Here is a 9,243-nt window from a genome sequence, read left to right on the forward strand (position 1 = left end):
ATAGATCCACAATTCCCATCTTTGTCTGGTTGGTAGCAAGCAAGAGTTTAAACTGTATAAATAAAGGCATTCAAATACACATAAATACTAGAAAGGAAGAGAGAAAATTCCAAGTCTATAACTGGAGGTGTAAATTTTGAGACCTGCTACCTTATTTAAAAATACCATGCACCTAGCACAGTGATGGCAAACTTTTTAGAGTTCAAGTGCCCGAACTGCAACCCTCACACCTGCATGTGAGTTGCCCCCTTACCCCAGACAAAGGATAGAGGAAGCACTCCCATTGGGCTGCTGGGCAGAGGGGTAAGTGATGGGAGAAATGTCCTCAGGAGGGGTGGAGAGAGGGAAGGGAGCAGCCCCCTCCAGCACACTCCAGCATGTGTGCCATAGGTTCACCAACATGGACCTAGCAGAATAGGTATATTTTTGAACTTTGATTTACCAGGCTATTAAGCAAAGGACCTCCATTGGGTCTCCTTTCTTCCCCCTCCTCCCCCCAAAAAATATCAACAACAACCTATCTGCCTACTTCCTCATGACAGGTCATCATCCATCAGAAAAAACTAAAGCAAATATCAACAAAAAATAATTTTGCGCGTTCATTAAAATGGCAGTGTTCACGATGCCAACTTTTTGGTCAAAAAACAAAAGATATACAATTTCAAATACTCTTTTTGAGTTCTGATTAGACATATCAAGGGCATTTGGATAATTCTCAGTTTCTGAGTCTTAAAAAATGATAGTATAACTCCTTACACAGGCACAGGATGGTGTTTTCCATCAACAAAGAGAAAAATCCCATGCCAATAAGTTTTCGGACTGAGTTTACAAGTGTTAAATGCTGAGAACATTCAGGAGTAGAAGGCACCCTGGAATCACCATGTATTCACAGTAGTCCTCAAAAACCCTCAAGGCAAGTAAAAGAACCATTGTAATCTTGACTAATAAAGGGTTTATTCCAGAAGCTATCTGTGATCATTACTAACAAAAATGTCTATAGAGAAAAACGAAGCAGTTCTTGTTTATATTAAGAACTATGTTCTTTGTTTTTGTGAGAATAGTCCTAAGGATTAAAAAAAAGTAAGCATTATTTGTTAATAAATTCCAAAATAATAATACAGTACCTTTTCACAAGACCAGAATTTAATTATATCTCAGGTGCTATTTTAATTACATTCATAAAAGAGAAAAGGTTCCTCCTTCTTTCAACATATTCTCAAAGCCACTCTTGAGATTCATTTTTGGTGATGGTAAAGTTTGAACCTAGAAATGCAGGAAAAGATTGGACTAGTAATTAATAAAATGACCCTTTTTTATAATTGTTTAGAAAGAACTCATATTTACAAAATGCCTTCTCTATTCAACATTCTTTACATTTTTATGGTTTTTAACTTTCATCAGGAAATATGTCCAAAAAATAAAATTAGAATGATTTAAATATAAACATTATTTAATCCAATATAACAATAATCATTAGGAAGAAATTAATAAGTTTAAAAACCCAGCAGGGATCAATGGGAAGTTATGACGGAAATATACAATTGTGAAAAAACACAATAAAAGTATAATCTGTCTATTAATCATATAACCTTGGAAGCTATCAATGTGGCAGTGAGTCATAAAGTAAAAGTTGCTTTAGCTAAATTTAATTCCCTTTTATATGGCATTCAGACTTTTTCTCCTTAGGTATGACAGCTCATACACTAATGTCTCTATTAAAAAGTTTCTTATGGACAAACTTTGTCAGAAACTTTGTTATTGGAGACAGAAATTATATATTTTAAAATTCTTTTCTCAATTACATGTAAACAAAATTTTTTTTACCATTCTTTTTTAGTCATTTTCAGTCCTGTCTGAGTCTTTATGACCCCATTCTGGGTTTTCTCAGCAAAGATACTGGAGTGGTTTGCCTTTTCCTTCTCCAGATCATTTTATAGATAAGGAAACTGAGGCAAACAGGATTAAATGACTTGCCCAAGGCCACTTAGTAAGTAGGTGTCTGATGCTGGATTTGAACTTGGGATTTCTCATCTCTAAGTCTGGTGCTCTATCCACTGAGCCACCTAGATATCTAGAATAGTTGACACCAGGAGCATATAATTGATATTTTTTTAAACCCTATCTTCTGTCTTGGAGCCAATACTATGTATTCTTATGGACAAACTTTGTCAGAAACTTTGTTATTGGAGACAGAAATTATATATTTTAAAATTCTTTTCTCAATTACATGTAAACAAATTGTTTTTGTTACAATTTGTTACAATACTATGTATTGGCTCCAAGGCAGAAAAGTGGTACAGGCTAGGCAATTGGGATTAAGTGACTTGACCAGGGTCACACCATTGGGAAGTATCTAAAGCCAGATTTTAATCAGGACTTCCTGTCTTTAGGCCTGGCTCTGAATCCACTAAGCCACCTAGCTGCCCCCTGGCTTATAAATAAGGAGCATTATTTGTGAGGAATATCAAGAAAACCAACATGACTGGACCATAAAATACACAAAAGGGAATAAAATGTAGGAGAACCAAGAGGCCAAGTTGTGAACAACTTCAATGACAGAAAAGTTTTCATCCTAGAAATAACAGGGAGCCACTAGAATTTATTGACTCGATGTGTGGCCCAGACAGACCCTTGATTTAGGAACATTTAGAAGCTATGTGGGTAATGGATTGGAGTGGAAAGAAGACCTTAGGCAGAGAAACCCATTGGGTAGCAGTCCAGGCAAGAGGCTCCAGGGCCTGAATGAAGGGGATTGCAGGAGTGGAGAGAAGGGAACATATATAAGAAATGTTTTGGGGGAAAAAAAGCAATAAGACTTAGTCATTGCTTCCCCATTAAGAATGAGTAAGACTGAGGACTAGAGCCAAAGTTTCAAACCTAAGTGACTGGAGGAATGGTAATATGCTTGCCAGTAACAAGAAAGATCAGAAGAGGTGTGGGTTTGGGATGGAGGCGAGGAGTTATAACAAGTTCACTTCTGGACAGGTTAAGTTTGAGATGCCTATAGGACATTCAGTTTGAAATGGCTAATAGGCAGTTGGTAGAGGTCCAAAGAGAAACCGAGCTAATTTCTGTGTGACCCAGAATTACACAGTCTCCCTAATTTTGCAACAATTCTTATCAGCATGCATCACTTGAAACAACCTGACAGGCTCAGTTTCCTGATTTCTTCTCAGTAACTACTGATATCCCTACACCAAGGACCCACCTTAGGGATTCACTCTTCCAAGGACTGTAAGGAAAGGCATACATCCCATGGCAATCTCAGAGGTTCTAACTCAGGAAGAATTAATGACTGGATGGATGGATGGATGGATGGATGGATGGATGGATGGATGGATGAAAAAGCATTTATTAAGTGCTATTATGTGCCAGGCACTATGCTGGGGATACAAATACAAAAATGAGATTAGTACCTATCATTAAGAATTATACATTTTGAGTGAGATGACACATAAAAGTTGTGGTCACGACAGGGAAGAAGGATATGGTATTTTGGCTTGAAAAATCACATCGCAAATGCAAATCAAAGCATACTATTTTTCATAATAGCTTATTTTAAGGTTTTGTTTTAATATGAATATTCTCTTACAACAATGATCAATATGGAAGTATTTTTTGCATGATAATATATGTATAACCCAGATCAAATTGCTTATCATTTCTGAGAGAAGAGAGGGAAGGAAGGAGGGTGACGACTTGGATCTTATCATTTCAGAAAACGCATGTTGAAAAATTATTATTACATGTAACTGGGAAAAAATATCTTTGAGGAAAGATAAAAAGAATGTACAGTGTGAAGGAAAGAGAACAAGGGTCCCAGGTCTTGCATAGCAGAAAACTGGGCAGTGATTGCTTTCGACGTAAATTTTATGGGTTTATATAGGAACTGAGTTAAGCTATGTCTAGTCACTGGGTCTCTAAAATGGAGAGAAGACACAACTAGCTAGTCGATGGGTCTTTAAAATGGAGCAGGGAACACAACTAGCAAAGGGTTGGGTAAGGTGAATAAGAGACACTCTCCAACTTTTCAAGGTATCAGGGAACCTTTAGAAAAAGTTTAAGGTGATAAATATGGCTTTAAAATAATGGAACCAGAGTAACTAAGTTACAACTAGATAAGACCACTGCTTTTCCATTCTAAGAAGTGATGAGTTCCATGACCTAATGAAGAGCAATGTCTTCTTCTTTTGTATTCAAGTTTAAGCTATTGATTACCAGAAGAAAATGCTTTCAGTCCTTGAAGGGAGTGGTCAATGAAAGTATCTAGTAGTTTGAGCCATTTAGTGTATGTAATATATATTAAATTATTGAATTTTGCTTTAAAAATTTTTAAATAGTCACATCAATGATGAGTGAAGTCACAAGGGAATAGGCTACTACACTTTTTCAGTAGCAATGGCAGTATTAATTTGATTATGATTCCAGAGCTGAAAAGTTGGGGCCAAGAGGGCAGCATGAAGCAGCAGACTTATTCAAGTAAATGCTCTTTAGCATTGCAGGGACAAAATCTCCCAGAACACTGGAGGATATGATTATCTGCACTGTAGAAGAGTAAAAAGTCCCTGTTTATGAAACCCTTTCTTTCAGCAGGTTGCAAAAAGCAATTGATCAGAGGGAGAGTATCAGACAAATTGCCAATACCATTAGATTAGCCCAGCCATAACTCTTCTGGAAGAGGACAGAAGCTGATGACTCACCTAGGTTATCTTCAAGATTAATTTCAAATGGCCTTTGACTTAGCTCTGCTGATCATTTATGATTAATATGAATAGTCATGACCAATGTGAAGACCTCATTAGACTACTCCGTGTTTTTCCTGGCAGAAATAGTGCTGATAAAACTGAAATGATTCCTTTGAAAAGCAGCAAACAGTGAACCATGAACTCACCTTCAGGCATTCTAAAGTTGCTCCTGTCAACACCTGTCTAAACCTCTGGCCAGAGACTTTGTCCTCTTGGGCGAATTCATCTGGAACAGATAAGCTCTCCCCAATGTCAATTATCTGGAAAAGTAAAAAGGAAATTCTATGTAATTTAAATTAGAAATAGATTGTCCCTGGGTAAGATTTTATCTCTTATTTTAAAATGAAGTGCCCGTTTATATAGATCTCTTTGCAGTTAATTAAGACCAAATTATTTCTAGGATAGAAGCAATCTGTTAAGCATAAATTGTTTTAAATAAACCATTCAGACACTAAACAGAGCTCAGATGGAATTGGAATGAATAGCGATTACAAATTACAGTCTCCATTTAAATTCTGTTCTAGTGCCTTCTAGCAGAATTGAAGTGGCCTCTATGTTCTTGAAGGTTACCCAAGCAGAATTCAAACTACAGACTGCCAGGCTGGAAAGGTTATGAGTAAAGTCCTGATGACAGTCTATTAACCAAGAATCAGGGTAACTCAATTCAGAGACAATGTTGTTCAATGGACAACACTTAGTTTTCAAGAAACTATCTACTAATGTGTGAAGAGGTTGCCTCAATGGAGAGAATGCTTGCACTAATGATATTATAGCTTTTTTGAAGTATTAACAAAGCATAAAATCATTTTTAAAAATAATTTTCTTGATTAATACATTTAGAATAACTTTCATCTATCTTTTTCAAGTTCTTTATCTTCTAATGACTTCTTCATTAAACCTTAAGTTCAACCACAGCTAAAATTCAAATTCTCTGAAAAATAGCCTGCCAAATCATGTGCATAATGATTTCTCAGTTTCTTTTTTATTTTTTAATCTTTACCTTCTCTCTTAGAATCAATACTAAGTATGGGTTCCAAGGTAATTAGGAAAATAAAATATCTTTGAATTAAAAAAAAAAGAATGGTGCCATTCATTTCTCTTAAACCCTTACCTTCTTTTTTACAATCAATATTGATTCTAAGGCAGAAGAACAGTAAGGTTCCAGGCAGCTGGAATCAAGTGATTTGCCCAGGGTCACACAACTAGGAAGTATATGAGGCCACATTTGAGCCCAGAACCACCTATCTCTAAGCCTAAGCCTATCTACTGAGCCACCTCGCTGCCCCAATTTGCCAGTTTCTTAAAAATATTTTCCAGATCTTAAATGTTGAAGTTATCTTACCAATATAGATAATATTTGTAAAGTATTTAGCATAGTGCCTAGCACATACTAGGAACTTATTAAATACTTGTCTCCTTCCCCTCCTCCTCCATTCTCTATTCAAGTCTTTTTGCAACTGTTCATATTAGTAATAATGCGCCATTAGATTTATAAAGATTATGCCAGCAAACTCTGGTTGGTCATACCAAGCAATAAAAGCCTCCGTTATGGGCCTGGAAACAATCTTTCATCTAAAAGATCAGCCTACTTCTAGTAAGTACAGGGAATAAATAAAGGATGTACCTTCTTTCCATCTACTATTTGATATAACTCTAGAAATGGTAACAATCTCAAAAAACATTAAAGACATGAATATTGGCAAAGGTGGGAGGGGCAAAATTATTCCCATTTGCAGATGACTTGATAATTTACTGAGAAAACCCTAGGAAATTAGAAAACAAACAAATCGAAATGATTAATCATTTTTGTAAAGAAAGAAAATATTTTTAAATCCTCAAAAATCAGTATTTCTATTAAAAAATAACAAAAAATAGCAGGAAGTAATAAAAAGTAAAATTCCATTCAGAAGACTACAAAATGCATGAATTATATGGGACCCAATCTACAAGAACAACTAAACATGTTTTTACAGAATTAAGGGAACATTTAACTGGAGAGATGGCAATTGTTTATAGTTGGAAGGACCAATATTTTATTTGCATCTGCAGCTCTGCTTGGTCTGAACTCCATGGAGCAAGATAACCTCAGGGCACCCAACTTTCTAGCTTCCTCTTGTGTACTGTCTTCCCCCATTAGACTGTAAGCTCCTTGAAGGCAAGGACTGTTTTTCCTTTTCTTATTTTTATCCCTAGCACTTAGCACAATGCCTGGCACATAGTAGGCTCTTAGTAAATGTATATGGAATTGAATTTTTATGGAATTAATTCGATAAATTCTAATTATATTCCAGGCATTGTACTAAATGTTAAGGATACAAAAGAAAAGTGAAATAACATTTGTCCTCAAGAAGTTAACATTCTAGGGGGCAGCTGGGTAGCTCAATGGATTGAAAGCCAGGCCTAGAGATGGGAGGTCCTAGGTTCAAATCTGACCTCAGACACTTCCTAGCTATGTGACCCTAGGCAAGTCACTTGACCCCCATTACCTACCCTTACCACTCTTCTGCCTTGGAGCCAATACATAGTATTGACTCCAAGATGGAAGGTAAGGGTTTAAAAAAAAATTTATTTTTAAAAGACATTAACATTCTACTAGGTAGTTTTTATTCTATAATAAAAACAAGGATACTAGCTAAATTAATTACAGGTGTTGTACTAGATCAGCCAAACATCTAAGGAGCTATGTTATAGAAATAGGCAAGATTTTTAAAAATCTTTTAAAGGAACAAAAAGTTTTAGAATCCCAAGGGCAATTATGGGAAGACAACAGGAATTAAAAGGTCTTCCTCTATCAGATTATAAACTATATTATTAAATACCAATCATCAAAACTACATAGAACTGATTTAAAAACAGAAAAATAAACCAGTGGAACCAGATACCTATGTAGGACCCAGAAGCAATGTAAAACAAAAGTCCTTTTTTCAACAAACCACCAGGAGTGCTCGTTTTGTCTGCACATATACTAAAACTGGAACAATGCAGACAAAATTAGCATGGCCCCTGTACAGGGATGACAATCAAATTTGTGAAGCGTTCCATATTAAAATGAAAATAAAAAGGGATCAACAATTTACTTGATGAGAACCAATAATGTAAAAAAGCCATTTGTCAAAAATTATGTAATTGATCTACATTTATACTGCATGTCATAAATAAGCTCCAAATAGAGGTAAAAAATATAAAAAGTCAAATGATTTTTTTAACTGGAAAAAACAAAAGAAGGTACATTTCTCAAATATGGCTAGAGGAAAAATTCTTAATTAAAGGATAGAGAAGATCAAAAAAGATAAAACTTCAATTGCAATAAGTTAAAATGTTATTGCATACAAATCATTATAGAGAAGAAATTGTCAATGAGAAATAAATCCTTGGATCCAATGTCTATGTTGTAAGAAAGCCTCCCTATACACCAAAATATCTGTAGCAACATTTTGTGATATCAAAGAAATGGAAATAGATTGAGGAATGAATAAACAAATCGTGGTATGCAAATGTAATGGGATATTATTATGCTACAAGAAATGATGTGATGATTACAGAGAAGCATGGGAAGATCTATGGGAACCAATGCAGAGTGAAGTAAGAGAGCCAAGAAAAAAATATATTTATACCTTTGACTTTTTCTTTTGTCTTATTAGTTAATGTTTCTAGAATAAATAATAATGAGGAATCATTTCTTCTTACAATTGTTGAGAAAGCTTCTAATGTTTCTGCATTGAAAATAATAAAGCTATTAGATTTAGATATTCTTTTTCATATAAAAAAAATAGCCCTTTACACCTATACACTTAGTTTAGACTTTTTAGCATACGTGTGTATTATACTTTGTCAAAGGCTTATTCTGCATCTAATTATCATATCATCTGCAGGGAGGGGGGATTGTTTTTAATTGGATAAATCATGTTAATAGTTTTCTTAATGCTAAACTATCCTTGCATCCCTAGTATAAATCCAACTTGATAATAGTAAAAATTTATGTATCTGTAACACCAATGGGTGTTGCTTGTGGAGGGTGGAGTTAGTACTTTAATATCCCTTCCTTCCTGACAGTATAGGGTGCATCCTTTTCTCTGGTCACTACCCTCTCCTTCCCTATCCTCATTCTCTCTGAAGATTTAATCTGTGACATTATCTTCAATGATTAACTTGCTTTTTTAGCCTACATGCAATATAATGGCCCTCAGGTCCTTGCAATTCCTGCTGTTTTGTGGAATTTATAGCAAACAAAAAGTAATAGACAATTCTAATAGCTCAGAGTCTCCAGGTAGTACAATTCTTAACATTCAAGCAAAGGTTTATCTCTTTATTCTAACTTAAATTTATATTTATTTCTAGGTATCCCCCTGTCCTCTTTGTGCCTGAAACAAAATCAAGATACAAGACATGTTTAGATACAAGAAATGAAGAGAATATGCTACAGTGTCTGTTACTAAATAGACAAGAGGAGGGAAAGTTGGGGAAAGAGCAGGCCTTTTGGAGGGGGACTTCCCTTGGT

At 35.2% G+C, this 9,243-nt stretch overlaps 1 non-coding gene across 1 annotated transcript; it reads left to right on the plus strand.

Moving 5' to 3' along the window:
• Nucleotides 1-7,686: 7,686 nt before the first annotated feature.
• On the plus strand, nt 7,687-7,793 carry LOC123248126. Its single transcript, XR_006506225.1, has one exon. It is a non-coding gene; the product is annotated as a U6 spliceosomal RNA (small nuclear RNA).
• The last annotated feature ends 1,450 nt before the right edge of the window (nt 7,794-9,243 follow it).

This window comes from Gracilinanus agilis, chromosome 4, assembly GCF_016433145.1.
Source record: "Gracilinanus agilis isolate LMUSP501 chromosome 4, AgileGrace, whole genome shotgun sequence".
In the NCBI taxonomy this organism is placed as follows: domain Eukaryota; kingdom Metazoa; phylum Chordata; class Mammalia; order Didelphimorphia; family Didelphidae; genus Gracilinanus; species Gracilinanus agilis.